This window comes from Misgurnus anguillicaudatus, chromosome 12 (genome assembly GCF_027580225.2).
Source record: "Misgurnus anguillicaudatus chromosome 12, ASM2758022v2, whole genome shotgun sequence".
Taxonomy (NCBI): domain Eukaryota; kingdom Metazoa; phylum Chordata; class Actinopteri; order Cypriniformes; family Cobitidae; genus Misgurnus; species Misgurnus anguillicaudatus.
This window is the reverse complement of record NC_073348.2, coordinates 5,320,544-5,347,584: the sequence shown is the minus strand read 5'-3', so window position 1 is coordinate 5,347,584 and position 27,041 is coordinate 5,320,544. Positions and strand designations below refer to the sequence as shown.

Below are 27,041 nucleotides of genomic sequence, written 5' to 3'. Positions count from 1 at the left end.
ACGAGTGGGTCATAAATCTCGTAACCCGACTCGTATGCGGGACGGGAACCTCTTCCCCGTATTACCAGGCGGCTACCGGAAAACATCCTCACTGGGTTCAGGTTTGGCGCGTTCGTTATGTCACGACACGTATACACAAAACTAAAGGAAAGAACCCAAACGCAAGGATACAAAAATATAACTATGAATTTATTTACAAAATAATAGAAACACCCACGTAGGGGTAAAACCAAGGATAACTAAAGACTGTGATGGAACACAAACACGGGAACAGATATCAGCAAACACGGATGACATGAATACTGAATTTAGACAACGAACGCGCACAACACAGAGAACGCGAGGGCATTATAAAGACACCACATCAATGGGGAACAGGTGAACATAATTAATCACGTAAGACACGAGTACATAAGGGAGTAGGGTGAAAGTGACAAGACACTGGGAACACGTGTCACACATACATGATGTGAAAAAACACGTGTCCCCACGTAAACACAATGCTGCCATAACCTTGCCCTCTAACATTCGACCTGAAACATAACCAAGGTCAGGCAAGACCATGACAGCCACAAAACACTGGGAACACGTGGAAGCCACACATACTATATGACTCCACATGTCCCCACACAGAACATAATAAATTTCCTGAATAAAAACTAGCTGGGACTTCATATGTTTTTTCGTCCTCTGTCAGAAGTGTGTAGTTTCACTCGTCTTCTGTTACTCCAATAACTTAAATCTACTCTTTCTTAATTTCAGGCTCCTCAATCTGAAATTTGACAAAACACATATTGTGTTACCTTATGCAAACACACACACACGCTTAGAATTTCTCTCAAAGAAATATGCAGTTATATTTTTTATCCTTTTCTAAAATGTACTATGTTCCAGACTCACTGTGATCCAAAGGGTTGACTGAATAGAATGATAATAATGAGGTTTGAAGGATAAATAGACAGCCTAAAGTGTGTGTGTGTGTGTGTGTTTGTGTGTGTGTTAATGAAAGGGTTGTGTGTGAGATAGATAAATACATCATGTGTGGTGGTAAGGTTGGAATTGTGAGACAGGCATAGTAATGCATACATTTATTTAATATCCAGACAGCACACATACATCTGGCCGACGTTGTGCCGACTTTCAAAGTTCCATCGGCTAGATGTCGCTCAGGGAGGGTTTGTCGTCTAGATGTCGGCATTTCGTCGCAAATGCCCTCGGGCCGATGTTTAAACGATGCAATTTCAGCCACTCTGCACGGGCTTTTACCGGGCATTTATTTATTAATTTAAACCTTTACTCATTTACACTTATTCAGAATAATGTGCTTCTGTGTAATAATAACTAAAAACAAGTACACCACTGTCAATAACCGTTGCAAATTTATTCTTTTGACAAATATAACACATAAACAACTTGGATAAATCAGTAACAGAATATTTAGATGTGTCACACATAAATATAAATGACATATTCTGTAACTATTATACACTGCTATACTACTGTGTAAACATTTTTAAAAACTTAACTAAAATATTTCATTATACCTGCAAGGGTCAAAAATATGACCCCATCTATCCGTTTGGCCCAACGACGGAATCCAAACGCATAGCGTAGTGTTATAGCGCGTTCGGTCTTTTCAGGCGCTTGCAAATGTATGACACCCTAAAGGTGTGTCTTTGAAACTCAAATGTGTCTCAGTGGGAAGTCCACTGTGAATCGTGGAACGTTGCTTTCCCGGGCACTCACTTTGCCCCCATGCAGTGTCTTTTGGGGAGGTGCTATCTTTATTCAGGAAATTGTCTTACATACCCTTCAAAATAATATACTCTTAAGGTATATGATTCAATTACGTTTGTGGACAAAAATATAGTCTCAACATATGCATTTATTTCAATTGAGAACTAAAATTTAATTTAAAACTTTTTTTTTCAAATTACTTGGACAAAATGATCAAATAAACAAGTATTTCAAGCCCATAATACATGGAAATTTCTTTGAAAATATCTCGGGCTAAGATCTCAAAAAATGACTGAAAAAACCCAAGGGTATATATTTCAAATTCTAGGCAAAGGGTGGCTGCATTTGAAATGCTAAAATATAACAGTTTGGATTTCAGAAGTTTTAGTCTCAAGATAATTCACATATAGCCTGGGTGCCAGCCGATCTTAGCCCCGCCCACAAAATTTTGTAAACGGGAAGATGGGTCTGGGGTTTCTGCGTTGAGGAGCTACTATGCTAGGACAAATGCTGGTCGAACCAATCAAATTGTCAGGGCGGGCTTTATACGATGATTGACAGATAATCAACAGTAACGTAATGAACCACGTCACAAAAGAGCGCGTGTGTTGAATGGCTGCCGCTGTAGAGTTCAGATGTGTGGATTCTGACATTGTTCCTCTTTTAAAATCAATGCTCTGTCGATATCTTTTAGAACAGACTCAGAGAAACGTGAGCAGGGCATTTGTTGATGTTTTTGCCGTCCTTTGCCCTTCGGCAAAAGTTGGTCGCAACTGAAATGGCTAACGTTATCACGGCGATGCAACTCAGCGTGCACGACGAGATGGATATAATTAGCGGTCGTTGCCAGCTTCTTTTCGGAAGCCCGGAATCGTGGTTGCTGAATAAGTGGAGGGACATTCTAGGCTCCAATATTTTCAAGCCAACGTAATGGGTATCGTCGTGGATGAAGTTCACCTAATGTACAAATGGTAAGAGATAGTCTTACTCTATGACTTAGTAAATACTTCATGTTGTGATATAAACGAAATGTTGTAAACATAATAGGTGTTGATGTACATTCGCTAACTCAGTATAATCACAATGTTAGTGTCATTGTAGCGAAATAACTAGCAGTTCGGTCAGGCTGCAAAGACGTAATTTCAACATACGTCACACACTCCGTTGCTCTGATTGGTCGTAGGTCTACCCAATTGAGTGCAGAGGCATTTTTTGGTTGAGACACGCCTCATAATTATAGCTCAATGGAGCGGTATCAGACTCAAATTCTGACTAGAATTGAGTATGGCAACGTCAGGCTAATTCACATATGTTGTACAAATGGGAAATGGCCTGTGAAAACCCAGCAAAGTATTTCTTTGTGACTTACTGTTTTCTACATAAAATCATCCTACACAATACAGAAAACATTCTCTGAAAATATAATCTTGACATCTTCAATACTGACTGAGTAAGGTCATGCCAAAGACTGAACTCAATGTTAAATCAGTAAATTCAAACTTTAGATGTCATTAGATGCTAAGACAGTAGCCTGGATTTATTTATGTATCTTAGAAATATATTGTAAATAATAATGTGCATGTACATAACTGTTCACTTTCAAGCATTTTCAGACCATATTGAGCAATATAAAACCGCCTTGAACACGGCTCACTCTTCCTATATTTCTAAAATGATTAATAATGCAAACAACAGACCTAAAGCACTTTTTAATATTGTAAACAAACTAGTCCAGGCACCTGCGCATCATGCCTGCCAACAAGAATCGGATGACCTGTGCTGCTCTTTTTTGCACCACTTTCAGGAAAAGTTGGATGCTTTACGTGGGAGTTTCTGTGATGAACCGACCACCTCTACTTGTGAGCATGCTCAGTCTATACATACACTTAATAACTTTACAATGACAAACCCCATCTTAATTAGTGAAATAATTCAGAAATCAAACTCTTCTTCATGCCGTCTGGATCCCGCACCAACTACCCTTCTGAAGCACTGCACCTCTGTCATTTCTGCTCCTATCTCACATCTAGTGAATATGTCCCTTGTCTCTGCTTCTGTTCCTGTTTCACTAAAAACGGCTGCAGTTACCCCTACCCTTAAAAAGACAAATCTGGACCCAACTGACTTAATTAATTATCGGCCCATTTCCAACTTACCCTATGTCTCAAAGATTTTAGAAAAGGTTGTTGCCACTCAGTTGCAGTCATTTCTGTCTCACAGTGATAGCTTCGATTTATTTCAGTCTGGTTTCCGCCAAAATCACAGCACTTAAACTGCACTAGTAAGGGTTATTAATGACCTCTTACTCTCTGCTGACTCGGGTAACCTCTCCATACTTTTATTACTAGACCTTAGTTCGGCTTTTGACACTGTCTGTCATAAACGTTTGTTGAAGCGCCTCTCAGAGATTGGTATCTCAGAAGCTGCGCTCTCTTGGTTTTCTTCCTATCTGGCAGACAGAAAATTTTATATCAGTATGCACAACTATAAATCTCCCACTGTCACATTAGAGCAAGGTGTTCCACAAGGATCAGTTCTTGGCCCATTACTGTTTATTATTTACATTCTGCCTATCGGACAAATTATTCGTCGTCATGGTTTTCACTATCACTGTTATGCCGACGATATTCAAATATACACCGCTTTTAGACCGGACTCTATTCACCAGACTACATCGCTATCCTCATGTATTAATGAATTAAAGACCTGGCTGAACTGCAACTTTCTCAGTTTGAATCTGACCAAGACAGAAATCTTAATTACTGGTCCACCATCTCGAACAAAAAACATAACCAAGACTCCCACTATTGACCTTGAAGCTACATCCATTTTTCCAGCTGCTACTGTTAAAAACTTGGGCATCACCCTTGACTCTGCACTGACTCTCGACCCCTACATTAGTCAACTCTGTAAAGCTGCATTTTTTCAACTCCGCCGCATTGCCAAGCTCCGCCCTTATGTTAGCCCAAATGACGCTGAAGCTTTGGTACATGCGTTTATCACATCTCGTCTTGACTACTGTAATGCTCTTTTTTCTGGACTAACAGCACACTCTATCTCACGTCTGCAATATATTCAAAACTCTGCCGCAAGATTGCTAACTTACACTAAACGATCCGCTCATATCACTGCAATTCTGTCCGACCTCCACTGGCTACCTTTGTCTTCTCGTATTTCCTACAAAATTCTCCTGCTTACCTTTAAGTCACTCAATGGTCTTGCTCCTTCCTATCTCTCTGACTTACTTTCCCGGTATACTCCCCCTCGAACCCTCCGATCTTCTGACTGTAAACTCCTCTGTGAACCAAGATTTCGCCTTTCATCTATGGGTGGTAGGTCTTTCTCAGTTATAGCCCTCTTCCCTTGTCTCTGAGGGCTGCAACAACACTGCATGAATTTAAGTCTAAACTCAAAACCCATTTGTTTAACAAATACTATCTGTCATGACATGTCTTTCATAATCAGGTTCCTTACACTCGATTATCCTGTTGCTCAGATTCTTGACTTACCAACCGATTTCCATGTTGTCCTGATTTGACCCTGTTTGTTTTTGCTTCTGTTTTATGTTATTTTTGTTTTTTTTTTGGTTTTTTTGTTTATTTCTTTTGCAATGCGAAACGCAACTGTGATCGCTTGGACTGGGCAATTGTCCATTGTCTGCTGCTGTATGTATTTACTGTTGGCTGTTATTGTGAAGCGTCCTTGAGCTATGGAAAGGCGCTATATAAATTAAACTTATTATTATTATTATTATTATAACAAAAACATTTAATCATAAAACATTCTCTGTCTTTGTTTCCTACACTTGTCTCTGCAAGCAGCGCCTTTAAACCTTAGAGGTTTCTCTTGGTTGCCTTTGTTTCCTGTCCCGAACACCGCCTTTTAACCCTCTGGGGTCCGACCATTTTGGGACACTGTCAGAGGTTCTGACATGCTCTTACATTTGGTCTTTTTTCAGTTGCTTTAAAACATAATAATGGCAAGTGTCTCATACCACTGTGTTCAGCACAAACTGGGCTAAAATATTATATGAGCTACATGTATGTACATGTTTGTATTTTTGAGAGGAAAAGGTTTATGCGTGTTTTTTTAAAAAGCTAAAATTTTAAGTCACTGATATAAGTCCACAAAACTCATACTAAACATGTTTTAACAAGACTTTCCTAAACAGAATCTAGTAGTCTAGAGTTTTTTCTTTAAAATGATGTGAAAATCATCCTGCCTACTCATTCACATAAACAAGTATATTGATTTAGAAATTGTAAGACACTTTTTGTTTAGAGGGGCCGTATGCGAGAAGGATTGATTGACAGCTAGCAAACAAAGGCTCGCATAATGAGCTGCATAATGAGCTGCATAATGAGGGAGGAGGGAACTACAGTAAAGAATGTGAGGACAAATGAACATGTTTGTTTGAGGTTTATTAAGAAGTTAACAATATAATCAAAATAGAAATGAAGGTCAGTAGGACCCTATTCAAAAACTTAACTTGTATAAGAAACTGATAAACAACAGAGCTGTAAACTTAATGTGGCTCATGTTACCATACAACTTTATGTCCAAAGAGTGTGAATATGTTTTTCCACTTCATAGTTTACTGATGAGAGGGATGCAGACCTGTAAGAGAGTTATGAACAGCTGTTAGCATAAATTGTCCACAGAAATACCCTTACATACATAACTGATGGGTAAATGATAGCACTTGTAACGGTGGTTGCCTAAACTCAATATACTGTATAAAAAAAACTTGGCCTAGGCGGGTTTCGAACCCGGGTCTACCACATGGCGGCCTAACGCACTACCGCTGCGCCACCATTTGGCCACGTGATTTGTGTCTTTCACACACCTAGCTAGACTGGCCAAGGTAAATTTATAATTTAAAAAAAAGGCGAGTCTCCGTGTAAACAACGCGGAGCTCATAATAAAACGGTGTCGCGTGTAAAACGCAATGTATGGAATGCGTTGCATGTAAACAATATCATATTACAGCAGACCCCCCCAGTGCAGCATTACTCAAAGTTGCCATGAAGGATACGAAAGTGTCTACTGTACAGCATGTAACAATGAAATCCGCCATTACGTGATCACGCGTACTCGTTTGGAAATAAGCATGTAAACATGGAATCTTACAGCACACACTTAAAAGACACAGCAGTGCAGCATTACACAAAGTTGCCATGAAGGATACGAAAGTGAATAACTGTGTCTAACACTGTACAGCAAACAATGAAATCCGCCATTAACGTTACGTGATCACGCGTAAGTTACTCGTTTGTAAACAATGCGAACGTTTTTCAATCCGAGGCGTGCAGTCTGTTGAGGTTGCTTATGTAGGCTGAACTGCACAAGCCATAACATATTACATGATAGCAAATATAAATGAAGACAAATGACTTACAGTTTCTTCAGGAATATATCCGCCTCCATTGCGTCTTCCATTGTTCTTCTTCTTAGGTAACGTTAAAGATAAACGCTTCTCTTCCTCAATGTCCAGACATAAATGAAGATATTCCTCACGTGTGTGTATAAAGTTTATAATCCAAACATGCGCTAAAGTCTTTAAATCTTATCAAACATTACGCTTTGCTCTGCTGGTTTGAACAGCTCGTCTCTTCATTACCATGTCAACAGCGTGTGGGCGTGACCGCATTATAGATAATGAGCTCAGCCAGGAAAAACGGTACTCTCTTTACTTCAATGCAGATTATATAAACAGGAAATATTTGTTTTTGATAATAATTAGCTTGTTTGAAAGTAGACATTTCAGGCTTTCCTTGGATATGTGTATTATGTTTGTGTGACGAGTATTCGCGGAGTTTCAACTAATTTTTGTAACGTGATTTGAGAGACAGCTGGCGGAGACAGAAATGTCTGAATGAGCACCCTGTTTATTTTCTTTATTTGACAAAAACACAAAGATCTGTTGTTATTGTGAATGTACACTAATTTAAGAGGACCCTTCAGAGTTTCAAATGATGTCAAACACGTAAGTGTTTGATTGTTAATGATGGAGTATTTTAAGTTGATTCTGCTATGATAAGGAGAAAACACGTCAAAACGCGTCCCCGCGTTTTTGGACCCCTGGGGGTTAAACATCTGGACACCACTTCTTCCTCTCCATGGTTCCTCTTTGTTGCTTTAGGATCACCTTAATGGAAACATCAAAAAAAATGTATTAATCATACAATCACATTTTTATATTTAAATTTAGGTGCCTATGGCAAACATGAACAATCGTGTATATTGGATAGATAATCAAAAAGGTCCACAAAGAATACAGTACTTTATGTAAGCATATAAAACATCTGGGGGGTATTGCACAAAAGCAGAATTAAGAAAGCCAGGATAACAGAAAAGGCCCAGCTTGACCTAGTTTAATCAGCCCGTCCTGGCTAAGTCTGTTGCACGATTGCTAAGCCAGGATGAGAACGTTCAGCTATGTCAAGCCTGTTGTAGCTAGCTAGGATAAGTGCACGTTCACGGAATTCTTAAACAGACCACGGGATTGATCACAGAATCACTGATGCAAAAATTGATAAAACTCATAAAAATTCATCATGAAACTGCAAACACTTAACTACTACTATGTGTATCTACAGTATTTGATGCAAAAAAGTGTGCATTTTCATAAAGCCATTTATTTTCTATAACAATTTATATTTGGTGGAACTAAACAGAAATCATTGAATTGTTATAAGATTTATGTACAGGATTTGACCATATGAATAATTTTTTAAGGAAAATATTAGGAAAAGGCAACAATAAAAAATGCCACTGCTAAGAAGCAAACATGCTGGTGTCTCTGTAATACCAAGAAGCCCTCAATATGGGATCCTTCAGTGCATACAAGTGGATTTCAACCCCACCCCCAAACTAAAGCTTCCAAAAATACTACATTTACTGTGAGCTTCATAAAGTTTTCAAACAGTTGTATTCATTGACATGCTATAAAACACTGAATAGTATATTCTGGATTGTTGGTAAATAGCCACCATGTTCAAACAAGGCTGGTTTGGACTGGAATATTGGGAAGTAAGATGGTAGGTCCCTTGAGGGGGCCAAAATGACATCTGGAAGATATGTAGAGTACCTTAAAGATGGGCATGGGAAAAAAATGAATCATGTCTTCTGAAATTAATTTACTTTCATGCAGGATAATACACTATAGCATGCTGCAAAAAGCAACACTGACTATTTTAATATGGCCATGAAATAAGAAAAAAATTAAGGTACAGTATAAATACTATCCGCTGACCTCTTTATGGAGTATCATTATATGAAAGATCTGTGAGGTGGACAGCACTATAATTCATATTCAAACATAAACTCTGGGATGCAATACTAGCATCTTCAAGTGAAATAAAGACAAAAACTGTAGACTTACAAGTTTAATAAATGGGACAGTAAAAGTCATGTCAAAAACATGCTCATATATTATTATGTAACCTGTCTTAAATACATTATTTGATTTACAATGATTTTTTATTATCTGTCTATGCAGCACATTTGACACATATCTGTTATGTGGATTATTTTAACACACTGAATTTTGATAAAGTGCATTTTGCATAATAACTTGGAACAGCATAATTTGCATATTTTTTAAGTAATAAAGTATCTTTTGAGATTTTAAATACGTCAAATTATGTATTTAAATAGAATAACGTGCAAAATGTCATATAACTATTGAGATTAAAATACAATTTGTAAAATTACTGACTTTATTTAAAAAAAACAAACAAAAATAGCATGTGCATAATAATTTGGACCATCCATCACTTTCAGAAAATCAAAATCAAGGACATTTTGCAATGCTGATGACTTGATTGCAGAAATAAATCTACACATAAGGTAGTATCTGCTGACATATTTTATTGTCTGTACTAAGTTTAACATTAAAAAAGTCTTATATATCTGTCACAGGGGTGGGTGCCATCCACTGCATCCAAAGAAAATAGGGAAAGCTGTTACACAAAATAATGCCTGTTCTACTGTGACTGCCCTTATGTAACACTTTATGGAGTAATCTGTTCCTGTTACTTGCAATCTTGTAGAAGTGATTTATCTGAAATGGTATAGTCTGCTATACCATGCTGTGGATGTTTTATGAGTCTGTAGTCTCAGCCTCAGACGTCACGCCCACAAACGGTTGGCTGAACGTCTGATGTTTTTCGTACTCTTTTCTGGAAACCCTGTGAGAATGTTAAAGTCGTCTTTGATTGGTTGGAAAAAAACGGATTTCCAGGAGACGCGAGTGTCGCGATTAGTTTCAGTCCCTGGAAAACAAAGCTCTGACGTTCCATTGAGGAAGAGAATCAGTCGTGTTCACGTGGATAATAATGAGCAGTTATCATGATCAGCTAAACATTGGATTCTCAAAAATATGCATAGTTCGCGGCATCGACTCTCTAAAAGACGTCCAAGAGTTTTCTTTAAGGCAGTTAGTGGAGTTTAAAAGTTTGGTTCTCCTGAATTGCTTGTATGTGTTAACCCTCTGGGGTCTAAGGGGTTTTTAGGGCCCTGGGGAAGTTTTGACATGCACTGACATTTGTGCTTTTTTCAGTTGCTTAAAAACATATTAATGGCAAAAGTCTCATAACACTGCGTTCAGCACAAACTGGGCTACAATATCATATAATCAACATGTATGTACATGTTTGTATTTTTGAGAGAAAAATGTTTATGCGTGGTTTTTGAAAAAGCAAAAAATTTAAGTCACTGATATAAGTCCACAAAACTAATTCTAAACATGTTTTCCCAAGACTTTTCAAAACAGGATCTAGTAGTCTAGAGTTTTTTCTTCAAAATGATGTGAAAATCATTCGGCCTACTCGTTCACATAAAGCAAGATACTGATTTACAATTTCTAAGACACTTTTGCTTGGGAAAGGCTGTATGCGTAGAGGCGGGAAAGCTCCTGAATAATCAGTGATTGACAGCTGAGAGACAAAAGGGTATGCATAATGAGCCACATGAGCCTTGTGGGGATGTTCAACAGGAATGTAACTTTCTCTGTAGTAAAACCATGATGGTTTACTTTTCAATTTAAATGTAAATACACACACACAATATATATCTATATTACATTAATTTCACATGTAGGCTATACACCTTTTAACATGTACCTTTTAAAAACCATAGTAGCCTAATCAAAGTGAACACAGGGTTTGTGTGCAGCAAAAAGCTCAAAAGAACAACTGCCTAACGTTGTTTGGACTCTTAGTTGTGTTTTTGTAATAATTATTTCATTATAGTAGAAACAAAAAAAGGGACAAGCATGATAAACTTGCACGATAACCTTTCTCAATGTTTGTTTACTTCGTCAGAGTTTACCTCACGTGTTGCTCATTAAAGCAGTATGCTTGTTCGACTCCATGCGGCGCTGCAAAGATCGACAGCGGATGACGTCAAACTACCGCGAGAGTGATCCGCGAAATCATATGGAAGAGTTTGCTTTTAAATCGCTCTCGCGAAACTCTGACGTCATTCGGCTGCCGGTTCTTGTGGCGCCGCATTAAGTCGAACAAGCCTATTAACAATGTGTGCACATGCGAGTGATCCTGTGTTTAATAAACGTGCTGTGCGGAGATATATGCTTAGACGCAACTAAATAAGGATTGTACTGTTTACAGTCGCGTATTTTATAAGAATACCAAAAACCGCGTCGATTTCCTGACTCGCGTGTTTGTGCATGCGTTTCCCATCGCGTGAACTGTTTGACGGAAGACAAAGAAAACACTCGCGTCTGGAGATAGTGACACACATACGCAAGTAAATAAGGATTGTACTGTTTTCAATCGCGTATTTTAGAAGAATACCAAAAACCGCGTCGAGTTTCCTGACTCGTGTGTTTGTTTATGTGTGTTCCCCTCGCGTGAAATGTTTGACGGAAGAACAATGAAAACACTCGCGTTTGGAGATACTGACACACATACGCAAGTAAATAAGGATTTAGATGTCATGTTTTGGTGCAATCGGATGAAACAACAGGGAATGGAGAGACTGGGTTGTGGACTGGATTGCGTATCCATTGACTGCAGGAGGCACAAGTTATGCATATGGATGTCTCTGCTGATTCACTTCAATGGCGCGGGGGCGTGGCGATCTCTTCTCATTACAGATAATCAGGTAACATTAGAAAGACGGTCCCTCTCCTACTTCTCATACAGTTTACACCGAATGACAATATATGTTTTCGATCTCACTTACATCATTTAAAAGCTGACATTCCAAGCATTATGTAGACATTTATCTTTTGTTTATATGAAATGTATTCGTGAAGTTACAGTTAATTTTCTGACGCGTTTCTGAAATGGCTTCACTGAGGGAGAGAGAAAAAAACGCGCATCATGTTTATTTTCTTAGTTTTGCGAAAAGCACAACATTCTGTTTTTATTGGGAGTGGACAGAAAAAAAAACTAGACACTTTAACGTTTTAAATGATGTATAAATCATATCTGTATGTCCAAAATCAGCAGAGTTATCTAAGTCTCTTTACGGAGTGATTGAAAAATAAAGAGTTGGCGGCGCCCGCGCCGCAGCCGACCCCAGAGTGTTAAAAAGTGGAGAGATATGCTTCAAACAGAGATATGCTTCAAACAGACGTTTAACAGGATCGTCTCATTGGTGTGGCTGTTGATGAAGTGCTCAACGTTGTCCTATGGTGAGTAATGTTGTTTATTTAGATACTATTTGGTTGCGGCTGGTTATTTCAATAACTGACTTGTTGCCAGCCGGCTCGTTATTGTGGGGAGTCCGAAACGTGACGCTAGATGAAACAAACTGTGATTGGTTGTTTGACATGTCGGTCAAACAGCTCGTGGGCGGGCTTTGTCCAGAAAAAGCAGCAAAAAACACCAGACCTTCAGACTACTGGCTACGCGAGACTAATGAGTCTGTGGTGTCTGGGGGTCTGTTGGGTGAGGTATGAAAGTGGCGGACAGAAATAAACTGGACAAATTCATTAGAGGCGCTGGACTGTACTTGGTATGGAGCTGAACTCTGTTCACTCTGTTCTGTTGTGGCTGAGAAAAGAATACTGTCAAAACTATATTCAATTCTGAGCAATCCCTTTCACCCACTATAGGTTGCTGGCCGAACAGAGAAGTACATTTAGTCAGTGACTGATCACTGCTAAGTGTTCTACTGAGCGTTTTAGCAGATCCTTTATACCTGTGGTCATGAGGCTGTTTAACTCCACTTTGTAAGTGCTGGGACAATGCACTATTGAAGTAAACTACCTTTTTTTTTATACGGGAAAAGTTATAGTTTTTTTTCTTTTCTATTAATTTTTAAATCATAGATGGGCAGGTATGTTTTTATTTCTTTATTCTTTAATTTCTTTCTTTTCTATAATTGTAACATTAAAGCAATTTCCCCCTGGGATTAATAAAGTTCTTTGAATTAAATGAATCACTAGGATTAATCTTAGCCTGGTTGTTAGCCTGCTCTGGGGCAGGCTAGCTGCAAAGAGTAAATCTCCATAGTAACTTCATCTAGATTAATTTAGCCTCCCTTCATGCAACCGAGTCAGGGCTAAATTCAGCCAGGATAACTGGAAAATCCCAGCTTAATCACTTATCTTGCTTTTGTGCAATACCCCTCTGGTCTACTGTGTTGTTGCATTCCTGAATGTGTCTGGCTGTGCATTATAAACAGTGTTAACCCTCTGGGGTCGGACCCTTTTTGGACACAGTCAGAGGTTCTGACATGCTCTCACATTTGGTCTTTTTTCAGTTGCTTTAAAACACATTAATGGCTAATATTGTCACGGTTGAACACTGGGTGAGACAGGATGAAGCGAGATACGGATCCAAATGCAGTTTATTCATAAAAGTATAAAGGTAAACAAAGCTAAACATAAACTTGAGCACACTAAACACTGGCAACATCAACTAACAAACCACAAACACAGAATGAACAGGCAGGGTATAAATGCTAGACAAAGACCAATCACAAATCAGATACAATCAGAGACTATGACAACAAACAAGGGGAGGAGCATAATAACAATGAATGTCCATGGTAACAAACAATGGGGGCGGAGACACTAATCAACACAGGGATAATGGCATACATGAGTACAAGTTAAACACAAGTTACACAGAGACATAAACCAAAACACAAATGAACACAATGACACAGGGAACCCACGTTACAAATATCACATAACACTGTATTCAGCACAAACTGTGCTATAATAATATGTAAGATAAATGTATGTACATGTTTGTATTTTTAAGTAAATTATGTTTATGCGTGGTTAGTAAAAAAAAAGAAAACAAAAAGTTGCTGAAATAAGGCCAAGAAACACATCCTAAACATTTGTTAACAAGCAAGTGTAGAGTAGAGAATTTGCTACAAAAAGATGTAAAAACCATTTAACCCACTCATTCACATGAAAAAATACATTGATTTAACTTTTGTAAGACACTTTTTGCTGTGTAAAGGCAATATGCAAGGGAGGGTCAATGGTCATGAATATTGATGTGTTTCACACCTGAGGAGACCCAACCCCCTAATGGCTCAGTGAGGAATGTTGGGACAAAAGAACTGTGACTGTGGGGAGACTTAAAGAGAAAATCTTTTGCTTGTAGTTTAAAAAAAATAGGTTAAAATAAAGTACAAAATACTTTTTTAGTAAAATAAAAGTCTTATTCACCTTATTTTTCACGACAACAAGGGCGGCGCCATTTCGCTCATTTTGTCAACGTTCTTCCGGTGCTCAACATATATGAGCAGCTGAGGCAGTGACTGAGGCGACGCGTTAAGCTTAAAAAGCTCACTCGACCACCTTTATGTTTCTTTCTAACCAATTTTAAGCCAACTGAGGAACACCCTTATCCCAAGTAATGGTTCGACTACGATGTTCAGGTAACTTTAAACCACGCCGGGTGTTGAAAAGGTGGCCTGTTTCAGGTGCACATGGGAGTTTTCCTTACACAAACATGTTCTCAGGGCAGAAAGAAATATGATTGGTTCACAAAAATGACCAATGAAAATGCAGAGGAGGCGGGTTCAACATTCGAAAAAAGCGCATTTTTGAGTGAGCGTCAGTTAGCACTGGAGTGAGAGGATTAAGTGATTTCCCTATACATTTTTCAAAAGGTAAGATTTTTTATTTATGTATTTGGTAACCTTGATTTGATATTTTGAGATAAGTAAAAAATACATAAATAGTAAGCTAACAGTCGGTAGCACGTTAGCATTATCTTATTAGCACCAAAAAGACGTGTAAAAAGACATGATTACACATTCTTCAATGGTACAATTTTTTTATTTATGTATTTGGTAACCTTGATTTGATATTTTGAGATAAGTTAAGTAAAAAGTACATAAATAGTAAGCTAACAGTCGGTAGCACGTTAGCATTATCTTATTTAGCACCAAAAAGACGTGTAAAAAGACATGATTACACATTCTTCAAAGGAACGATTTTTTTATTTGGTACCCTTGATTTGACATTTTGAGATAATTTAAGTAAAAAATACATAAGTAGTAAGCTAACAGTCGTTAGCATTATCTTATTTTGAACCAACTTGGATGTCGAGCGTTGATCTAAAACTTTTAATCAATGTTTTTGTGTCAGAAAACTGACTAAATACATGATCTGTGGGGTGTTTAAAAGTAAGTTGCTGCAGAGCCACTATTTTGCTTGTATTAATCACAGCTTCTGGTATGTTTGGTGGCGTTAGGTTATGTTGCTGCTCTTAGGGCAGGAAAACTGTGCTGTATTGATCTGAATGTCTGATGTGGTGTTATCCCAGATAGCAAAACCACACTGGGGTGGATCTGGCCCACACCTACCATGCGATCCACCCCGGATCCATCTCACGGACATGGTCTAGTGTCCAAATGCACAGCGGGCCAAAAGTGATCAGGATTTGTTTCATGGCTCTGCACCAGAGATGGGTCAGCCCTGGCCCACTCTCGTACCAAAACAGTAAAACAACACTGCGGTGGAGCTGGCCCACACATACCGTTCCATCCGCATCAGATCCGTTTAACTAACACGGTCCAGCGTCCAAACGCACATCGGCCAAGAAGTGGTCAGGATCAGTTTCACGGATCTGAACTGGAAATGGAACAGAGCTGGCCCAGTCCCGCATAGAGATGCGGCACAGATCCGCGTACCAGATCATTGCCAGCTATGCCTTATTTTTGGGATTTATGGCCTATGTGATGTTTAGTCTATCATGTGTTTAGGCTACCTTATATTTAATTACCCTACAGTCAGAAGCAATAATCATAGGCCTCCATCCACATAAAGTACACATGAAATTTTCAGAATGTATATAAGCTAACAACCACAGCACTTGTCGCTTGGTGTAGGTCTTTAGGCATTAAACACATTAAAGAACACATTATTTGTGGACATGAGCAAAAAAGAAGCATGTTCTGATTTAGGACTTTTATTTTTTTAACTATAATAACAATTTCAAAATACTTTATTATATAAAGGGATAGTTCACCCAAAAATGAATATTTAGTCATTTACTCCCTCTCATGTTTCAAACCTGTATACCTTTCTATGTTCTGCGGAACACAAAGATATTTGAAAGAATGTTTTTAAAAAAGCAGATCTCACAACCCATTACTACAATGGTAAAAAAAATGATTATGACAGTTAATGGGTTGTGAGAAATGCTTGGTTACAAACATTATTCAATCTTTGTGTTTAGCAGAAAACAAAAATGTATACAGGGTTGAAACACGTGGGTAAGGAAATTATAACAATTTTAATTTTTGTGTGAACTATCTCTAACACATTACATCTGTTTGGCTTATTTTTTGTATTCACAACCCCTAGCTCTCTTCCTGGAGCGTGCTTGAGGTGGTCTGCCATAGCTGCATCGATTTCCGAGTCCATGGCTTTTGGGCTCCACCTCCTCACAGCATCTGAGGGAAGAGAAGAATATGTTTCTTTTTAAAATAAATACAATTAAACATTTGAGGTAAATTACATGCACTTACTTTCAAAATCTTTATGGTCTACAGCTAAAATTATATATATATAATTTTTCAGAAATCTTGTTTTTTGGTTGTTCAACTGCAGTTTGACAGCGGTTTGTTTTGATTTAAACCTTCATAACTTAAAAAATACAGCTAGGTAGCACCATATAACAAGATAAAAACATGATAACAGAATAATAAACATGTTTTGACAAAAATGTTAAAAACTGAGTTATCTCGTTTTGCAACGAAACTCTTCATATATATATATATAAATTATTGTATAAAAGATGTTATGCTTTAAATAAGTGTTAGATCAGTTGTGGGACCAACAGCATTTGTCCCCTTGCTCTTCAATACCACTGTGGTGTCATTGAGAAAGACCCTAAACTGGCTGTGTAACTGTCAAAAATTGAACAGGACATTTCTGATAAAGACAGGTGAGCTGTGATGTCCCCTAAATACATAAATCATAGCAATAAAAATTACATCAATATACAAGAACAAGAGTTTTTTTTTTAGATCAACATATTCCCCAAATTACCTTGAATAACATAATACAAAGGTGTGCCTTTAAAATACTTATTTTCCAGATGTCCACCACCCCTCATATTGAACTTTGCCATAAGACAATTTGACATCATTCTGTGAAAGAAATGTAAGATTACTTCACCTTAGACAAATAACCTTAATGGTCAATAAATCACAATTAACAGTAATGTGCGACATAGCAATTGCATGCAATCTACATACACTATGTTTTAACACTTCACAACTACTCATCTACCATGTAACGTGCTATAAACAATATCCTCATCCATAGGTTTTGGTGACAAGTAATGGCTTACACTGAAATTATGTTTTGATTTCTTGTTTGACTGTTTGAGCCACTACGAACATTAAAACTTCTGACAAGTAATGTGTGACAGATTAAATCCTGAAATGAAGTAATATAAATAGCTGGGTTAATGGTGGTAATCAACATATATTCCTGAAATATTATGCAGGATTACACAATTCAAGAGAAATACATACCTGTTCATAATATTGTTCACGCAGTCTCTGACAGAATATACACCAACTCAGACAGTTGCTGGACCTAAATGTGAAAACAATTTAAATAATGTTATAAAAAGATAGATGGAAATATATATACATATTCTTTATATCACAACTTACACAGATCAACTTGTTATCAACATCTTTGATGTATTCATAATGTATTCATAATGCAAAATACACAGTCATATAGCATTTCTTACTTCTTGCATTTGAAGCTAAGGCCATAGGTGAAGAATCAGGTAGTCTCCATCCTGTTATTTTTTTCGTTGTGTTACCTCACCTGTACAAATATAGTTTATTATATGGTAGTGTAAAATATTAACAGTAAATCACTTCACAGTGTAATACTGCATTAGTTATGAAATCAGATGGCTGTACTTTTAGGTCTTAGTGGTTGAGCAATGACAGACATTATAAGCTCTGTATTTGTAACTATAAACTCAGATTCAGAGAAATGTACATGTTTATACTCTAAGCTGTGTTGTCACTAATATAGTTTCTAGCGATGCATGATAAATCGCATGCGATATCATGCGCATCTCGTCAGTGAAGCCGGTTCCTTGATTCCCAGCAAACACAGAACGTTCCCCTAACGTTAGTTTTTGGTTATATTTTGGTTATTTTTTTGGGAACCAAAAAATAACGTTCTGGGAACGTTATTTTTAGGTTTTATTTTTTTGCAACCATAAAATAACGTTCCCATAACGTTGTAGGGTGGTTATTTTTAAAATAACCTAAAAATAACTTATACAGAACGTTATTTTTTGGTTATTTTTTGGTTATTTTTTTGGAACCATAAAATAACGTTCCCATAACGTTGCAGGGTGGTTATTTTTAAAATAACCTAAAAATAACTTATACAGAACGTTATTTTTTGGTTATTTTTTGGTTATTTTTTTGGAACCATAAAATAACGTTCCCATAACGTTGCAGGGTGGTTATTTTTAAAATAACCTAAAAATAACTTATACAGAACGTTATTTTTTGGTTATTTTTTGATTATTTTTTTGGAACCATAAAATAACATTCCCATAACGTTGCAGGGTGGTTATTTTTAAAATAACCTAAAAATAACTTATACAGAACGTTATTTTTTGGTTATTTTTTTGGAACCATAAAATAACGTTCCCATAACGTTGCAGGGTGGTTATTTTTAAAATAACCTAAAAATAACTTATACAGAACGTTATTTTTTGGTTATTTTTTGGTTATTTTTTTGGAACCATAAAATAACGTTCCCATAACGTTGCAGGGTGGTTATTTTTAAAATAACCTAAAAATAACTTATACAGAACGTTATTTTTTGGTTATTTTTTTGGAACCATAGAATAACGTTCTCATAACGTTGCAGGGTGGTTATTTTTAAATAACCTAAAAATAACTTATACAGAACGTTATTTTTTGGTTATTTTTTGGTTTTCTGGAACCATAAAATAACCTAAAAATAACTTACACATAACGTTCTCTAATGGTTTTTTTTTTGTTATGTGTTTTTTTAGGAAATGAAGTGAATGCATAATTAAACCCATTATTCCTTTAGTGTGCACGTCTAATATGCGCGTGCTTGTCTGCACGAGCTTACCGCCTTCTTTACGAGTACCCGTTTTATCTTGTGCTCAGGAAAAGTCGTTAATTTAAAAAATAACGGTCCTTTAGTTTTTACCTCAGAGACTAACATTATTTTAGCGGTTCTTTTGTCTCTTTCTTGATTTAGTAACTTAAATATGTGAGAAGAAATATATATACGAGGGATTTCCAATCTATTTGAGGAGAATTTGAGGAGAATATAATGTTAGAAACTTTTTATTGTTGTAAAAACGGATAGCCGACTAACTGTGGTAAGATCTTTTAACCTAAAGTGACTGATTTATTTCTCATTGCGTTTTAACTTCAGAGTATATCATTCTAGCGATTTCTTTTTTGTTTCTTCATTAGCTTAAATATGTGAAAACGAAAATATATTTTAATTATTTCCATGAAGAGAATATGAAGTTAGAAGCTTTTGATTATTGTAAAAACTGAGAGAGAGGTGCTGATTGTTGTTACTTAATAATGGAGAGGCGGCTGCTGTAAGGTCTGTTAAACTAAAGTGAATTACATGTTTATATATTTTCAATAAATATCTGTTTTAACTCTTCTTTATTGTGTTGAAGTCACTATTATATATTTGATAAAATATAATGTTATCTAAATACATAATATGTGATGTGTTGAGGTATTTTTATATAAAATAACCTGTGTTATATAATGGTATAATATTTTAATAGACATTTTTCCAGTAATAGCATAATTTAATTATTATAGATTTTGTATTAAATAAATTATTTTATTCCTCCTTATACGGAAATGTGTTTATTTTAGATAGATATGATAGATAAAAACCAACCAAAACACAGCATGGGATGTACTAATAGACGTGCCGTACTTTTGTAAGCCTTTACTTCTTCACTGAGGCTGGAGTCTTGCGCGCTCTGTCAGTGCGTGCACGGAGCCGCGGCAACGCGCCCTCGCGCCCTGGTGAGATCATTTTTCACTCCATGTTAGCTGTGCATTTTCCAAGGTTTGTTTTTGGTTAGCCAGGAAAGTTTTCTTTACAGAAATAGAACGTTGTTTTTAGGTTATTTTAACGTTTTCCTAACGTTAGGAGAACGTTCCCCTAACGTTAGTTTTTGGTTCCCATAACGTTATTTTCCAAGGTTTGTTTTTGGTTAGCCAGGAAAGTTTTCTTTACAGAAATAGAACGTTATTTTTAGGTTATTTTAAAGTTTTCCTAACGTTAGGAGAACGTTTTCCTAACGTTAGGAGAACATTAGAATAACGTTATTCTAACGTTCTCCTAACGTTATTCTAACGTTCTCCTAACGTTATTCTAACGTTCTCCTAACGTTAGGAAAACGTTAAAATAACCTAAAAATAACGTTCTATTTCTGTAAAGAAAACTTTCCTGGCTAACCAAAAACAAACCTTGGAAAATAACGTTATGGGAACCAAAAACTAACGTTAGGGGAACGTTTTGAGAACCAAAAACTAACGTTAGGGGAACGTTTTGGGAACCAAAAATTGTTAGCTGGGTTAGTAGTAAATTGCCATCACCTGCTTTCAGATGGAGCAGCATTTGCTACACAAAGCTGAGGTTAACTGACAAGCTGGGCATATCGCATGTATCGCAGGAGATGCGTCCTCGATAATTAATGCAAAATTGCCCCAATTGTCAGTGAACTAAGGCTTTGTGTAGTAAATGCCGCTCCATCTGAAAGCAGGTGATGGCGATCATGGAACCAGCTTCACTGACGAGATGTGCAATGACAATCACATGCGATATATTGCAACCCAATATCACGCAAATACGTGACTATTTCACGTATGGACCAACGTGAAAATGTCACGTTTTGCCGGTTTTGAACGTGAGCATGTTTGTGTCACTTTCACGTTTTGGTTACTCAACTTTTTTGTCCTAATTTCTTACCATTGTCGCTTCGGTTTAGGGTTAGATTTACATAAAATGACATCCTTACCTAAACAAACTCTAACCCCAACGTCAGGCGACAATTGGTTAAAGTTTAGAAAATATAAAAGAATAAGTCTTGTATCTTTTTTTTATAAACCAATACTTAAAGTGACAAATACTTAAAGTGACATATAACACAAGCACCAAATCTAACCCTAAACCGAAGCGAAAATGGCTTGAAAATAGGACAAAAAAAGTTGAGCAACCAAAACGTGAAAGCGACACAAACAGAAAACGCGACACGCCCACGCCCAAAACCGGCAAAACGCGACATTTTCACGTTGGTCCATACGTGAAATAGTCACGTATTTGCGTGATATAGGGTTGTATATTGTGCATCCCTAGTAGAATCTGCTTAAAATAAGATGCGACTGTAAAGTTCTCACATACAATGGGATGCTCTCTGGGATTGGAGTGCCTTCTGGTACTGGGGGGACAATCCAGAATTTGGTATTGTAGACAATACTATATAGACATTAAAAACAAAAGGAGTGAAAAATGACAAGTTATTTAAGGTAAGAAAGGACACATTAATGAATGAATAACACCATAACTGTATAATTACAAAAAATCCTCTTTAGGTGTATGACAATACACAAGAAAACAATACTCTGCCTGTTTCGGTTGTCTGGAAGATGGCTGTTCATTATGTCACCCTGCAAAACAAATTACACCTTGCATGTAATTTCATTAAGTACAATAAACATACACATGCACAATGTATTTAAAAAAAACATAGTAGTGTAAAATATTAAAATAAATCACTTTTTATATCAAAGTTTTGGGATATTATGTTGACATTCAGGCAAAACGCTGATGGAATAAATGTTTACCTATAAATGAGAATGACATTATAAAGTCAAAAGTGTATGCACTTTGGAGCCAACCTACGTGTTTGTATAGTGTGGGAATGCACCAAAAAAATAACAAAAAGCATCAGTAGCACGTACGTCTCATAGTGTCACAGCTTATTCTAGGGTATAGATCAATCACACCATCTTGATACCGATGTTTACTGTCACCTGTGTAAACAAAATACACCAAAACAATTTATATACATTTTTGAGTTTCATATCGAAATATATAAAAGTCCTTTTTGAAAGCATGATTCTTTTTCAAAGTAAAGCAAAGCAGTCAAAAACTTACAACTTAATGTAGGGTAGACAAAGTCAGGGGTCGGGCACGTCTCATCCAAGTGTGTTGGACACAAAACTTGATCTTTAGCACAAACAAGAAGATATGACACATTAGAACATTAACAAATATATAGACTGACTGTTTAAGCCATATCTACAGTTCGCCATACCTTCTTTTTTTTATTGTTTGTGGAATGTGCAACATCTTTATTTGGTTTGTATTGACCACCTTCAACTGTAAATAAAATGAAATTGTAATTACTGATATTAACCCCACAAATACCAACTCCTATGTGTTTAAGTGTATAAAACTGATGCATTTACCTGGCTTTTAACAGCTTGTTTATTTTTATTTGGATTAGGTTCTGCTCTTCCTTTGTGCAAAACAAAAGCAAAGGAAGTTAATCAAACACTTATGCTGAGCTTTTAATACAGAACAGTATTTAACATTTTACATGTGCAATGTGTAGGCAATCAAATCATTCCATCATGCCAAATAACTTTTCTCTTTCAGATGTTTTAATTTCTGAAAGAAATTCTCAAAGGCTACATAAATAAGCTAAAGTAATAACTTTGACTGTACCATTAAACATACTTTATACTATGGTATAACATGTGTAAGTTCAAAGTACCTTTTAGCCTATTAGCTAATTTTAGCCATACTCAGTGTGGACAATTCTGGCAATGTTTATTTTGGTTCATTTGTGTCAAACAATTAAAACTTAAGCACGTTAATCAAATAATACAAAATGTACTTGCCCAACAGTAGATTTTATATAATATATAGACAAAACTCCTTAGTAAATTCCCCCTCTCCTCGTGGTTGCATGCCGTGGATTTTTTATGTCATGATGGACTATAAATGCACCTGTAAAAGACATGCATCCAATTCACATCAGGGTATATATTGAAGTACACGTAGCTAAAAGTCAAAGTAACAATTATACATGTAACCCCATAGAACTATAGACATGTACAAATGTATCAGAATGCATTTTTATGACGTTTTTTTTTTTTTTTTACATATTTTCACCGATTTATGCCGTCATACCGCGACAATTTTTGGCCAGGGACACGACGTTGCCGTTGGACCAATGTTTGCTGGGTAACTAGAAAAATGTATAAATTTCTATTTTTCTTTTTTCATTTTATAAATGTAAACGATAGGGATGCTCCGATCGATCGGCCGCCGATCGGTATCGGCCGATAATGGCATTAAATGACTCGATCGGTGCTCGCTAAATCTGCCGATCTCATAAACAGATCTTTCTGTTTACTTTTGTCATCAAAAGGATCCTGAATGCGGCGGCAATTAAAGACATTTTTTACGTAGCGCGAGCATTTTTACAACCTGTTGCTCATGTGCAGCGTGCAGATTTGTATGTCTCTCTTTGCCTTTACAGAGATATGCGTATGAGGACACGCTCCGGTAAACAGCGCGAGGCGTCTTCACATCCCCATCAAACAGCGTATACAACACATATCTATCACGGACAATTGCATCCTCATGCCAAAAGTTTCTTATTTGCATGCGTCTTAAAGTTTTGAGCGTTTAAACTTTTATTTTCCTCACAGCTGCTTGTCTGCGTTCAGCCGCCGCCCACACACACACACAGCAGCCTGTCATCAGTGCACGTGAACAGAGCGATCTCTCAATCTCTCTCTCTCTCACGTCTTAAAGCTGCAGTAACCTAATTCATCTCTCATAAAATCACTCTCTGCTCTTGACTAAAGAACTTTTATACTTCATACGAATGCGTGTATATTTAATTAATACAGTAAAGTATATGAAGTGTTTTATTTTCAGTACTTTTAGGAGACATAAGCCTTTTTAAAGGCATATTAAATTTCTCTTTGCAGAATAAATATTTGTTGTGCTTATTTATTTGAGTCTCTATTAAAACAATAATATACCTAATTACTGCAAGTAATATAACAAAGGCAACATAAGTGGTATTATTTTATTTAGAAAGATTGTAACAGTTACAGTCATCAAAGAGCTTGCATATCAGCTTTAAAAAAATCGGAATCGGTATCGGCCGATCACGAAGATTACAGATCGGTGATCACTGATCGGTATCGGCTGCAAAAATCCTGATCGGAGCATCCCTAGTAAACGATAAATGAAAATTCGATTTGTTTTTTCATTTTTGGTTTTAAATTTTAAAACGAATATGGAATGGACGGAAGATACCCTGATTCACAACGCGTGTCAGACGAACATTTGGAAACCCAAACAAAACAGCACACACAGTAAAAGACAGAATATAATGCATGCACATTGCACCGTGAAAGCTTTAGCCAGAAACCTTTATGCTGATATTACTCAAACAGAAGCTGCATCCTCCGCAGGTCGCATATGCAGGATGCATACAGTACGTCATCAAGCCTGCTTTATTTCAGTAAATTGAGCATTACATTCGCAAGTCATAAGCATATTACAACAATTAACTAAATATAAATACAGCTATGATTAACTAAATATAATAGTGAAAAACTTTATAATTGTTAATATTCTGTAACAAGACAGTCTTTATGACGTATGCAGTTTACAAATGCGACCTCCTATGCAGCCTTTTGTTTAAGGAACCTCCAAGAGAAAGGTTCATTTATCAAATGTTATTTTAAAGTATTAAAAACATCGTTGTTTTAGAATTTTTCAAACGAAATGGTTGGTAATTACTTCACGATAGCTGATAGCGGGATGGGGCAAACTGTTCTAGGATTTCATTCTTATGGGGGCTTAGCCCTCAGTGATTATGTGAAGAGAGCATTGTGATGCCTTTTTGCAAATTGGGACCAGTATTATTATATTAATAAATTCATGTAGGCTACATATACATTACTCTTCTATATAGTTCCAAGCCCTTATTATTATTAACCTAATAAAAATAAATAAAAATTCTCTTGAACAGATATAAAAGGTATAACAAGTTATTTATTACTATTATTTATTATTGTGTATCTTGAATTCAAGTTCATGTATACTATATATATTCAAAGTTTAATGAATAGGCCTACTAACAATTTATATGATAATTTATATTTATACGAGTCAGACTGTACTTTTCGGTATACATTATAAATCAGTTTTACTTTCCAGATGTATCATGCATGCTTCTAGCATGCATAACCAGATTCATAAACTTACTAACAACAACCTGCAGTGATTCTAAATATGACTGTAATAAATCATACATGACCCCTTTAGTTTCTGATCAGAAAATAAAAGCTGTTATGTTTTAAAACAACATAAGGGTAAGTAAATAATGGAATGATGTTAATTTTAGGGGCTAATAATAATAACATTTATCATGACTATGAAACTGCAACAATCACTTTATCATCTCTTAACGTTACCTGTCTCTGACCTCTTCAGTCTCTCTAACTCTTTCTCCACCTGTTTGCTCTCCTTTTCAGCATTTAAAAAACGTTATATATCCATCTATAAAAGCAAACAAGTCACTGAATGTTGTTTATAGTCTATCTTATTTGTGGGTTTAATTTCGTGGGTTAAACTCATATGACATATTTCTCAATTGCACATTCGATAACTTAGCATCTTATTATTCACAGCTGGTATTACTGTTAACTATAAAAAGGTAAAAATATAGACCTTGTAGTATTGCAAAATGTGTCATGACAACGGCAAACTTTAAACGGCACGGCTTCAGTATGCAAAGCAGTTTTGAATTATAAACGGGGGATAACTATTATTATCTCATTTAAAACGGCAAATATTCTTATATATTTTGTAGACATGACTGCACTCATACAGGTTAGCAAACAAATTAAAACATTAGCGAAAATACCTTCTGAGCTTCCACGCTGGATATTTTATGAAACAATTCCCTCTGTGTGACCTGAGTCACAGCTCTCCTCCACTGACGGTTACGACGCATGCGCAGAACAGCAAAGCTAATCAAATGCCTTATAAACTCGTAATTTTTTTCTAAATGTCCTGCGTTTTTTTAAATAATTATCTTCGAATAAATTGTTTTTACAAATGAATAAAACTTCAGAAAAATATATTTGATAGTTTGGTAGAAATATTAAGAATTTTAGTGGGGCTAAGATGACGGCAGGGTGGCTGGAGCCCCACTTAAAAGGGTCTAGAACCGCCCCTGGGGCAAACTAAAACTTAAAGCAGAAACTTGCAGTCCCATAACACTATATTCACCATAATCACACCATTGCCAACTAAATATAGTATTAAAAAATCAATATACGTACCCATGTTGCCATCCATTATGTGTGCCAGTGCCGTTTTTCCCACGATGTTCGCTATTTTTTTTCTTCCCAGCATGGCAATACAGCTTGGACCATTGCACTTGGATAGTGGACAGTTGCTAATGTATTTTTTTTAGTTATGTAGTAAATCTTCCATTTTAAGACAAGCCTATTACTTTGTTAGTGAATTAATCATTTTTGTGTAGGCTACGTGCAAGTGTTCCATTGTAAGATTTAACAAATCAGGATTTAATAACGAAATATGGCAATGGGCACCCCCACAAAAGTTTCATTTGCTCTATTCCAATGGTTTCTGGCTATAATCCGTGGTACGGATGAGGGCCAGATCAGCATAACGTCTCTCAAACGGACGGACCTCACTCACTTCGCGCGTTCGGCTCTGTTCAGTAAACCAG

The 27,041-nt window shown here is 36.5% G+C and overlaps 3 long non-coding RNA genes across 3 annotated transcripts; all 3 read right to left on the bottom strand.

Annotated features, from left to right (window-relative positions):
* Positions 1-16,132: 16,132 nt before the first annotated feature.
* LOC129435327 (uncharacterized) lies at positions 16,133-22,280 on the bottom strand. The gene is made up of 7 exons (XR_012372362.1): positions 22,210-22,280; positions 21,875-21,915; positions 21,650-21,724; positions 17,952-18,031; positions 17,725-17,788; positions 17,234-17,334; positions 16,133-16,635 (listed from the first exon to the last, which is right to left on the bottom strand). It is a non-coding gene; the product is annotated as an uncharacterized lncRNA (long non-coding RNA).
* Positions 18,937-19,449, bottom strand: LOC141368951 (uncharacterized). The gene is made up of 2 exons (XR_012372364.1): positions 19,123-19,449; positions 18,937-19,024 (listed from the first exon to the last, which is right to left on the bottom strand). It is a non-coding gene; the product is annotated as an uncharacterized lncRNA (long non-coding RNA).
* A 493-nt stretch (positions 22,281-22,773) lies between the features above and the next one.
* Positions 22,774-26,201, bottom strand: LOC141368950 (uncharacterized). Its single transcript, XR_012372363.1, has 3 exons — positions 25,951-26,201; positions 25,756-25,913; positions 22,774-23,263 (listed from the first exon to the last, which is right to left on the bottom strand). It is a non-coding gene; the product is annotated as an uncharacterized lncRNA (long non-coding RNA).
* Between the last annotated feature and the right edge of the window lie 840 nt (positions 26,202-27,041).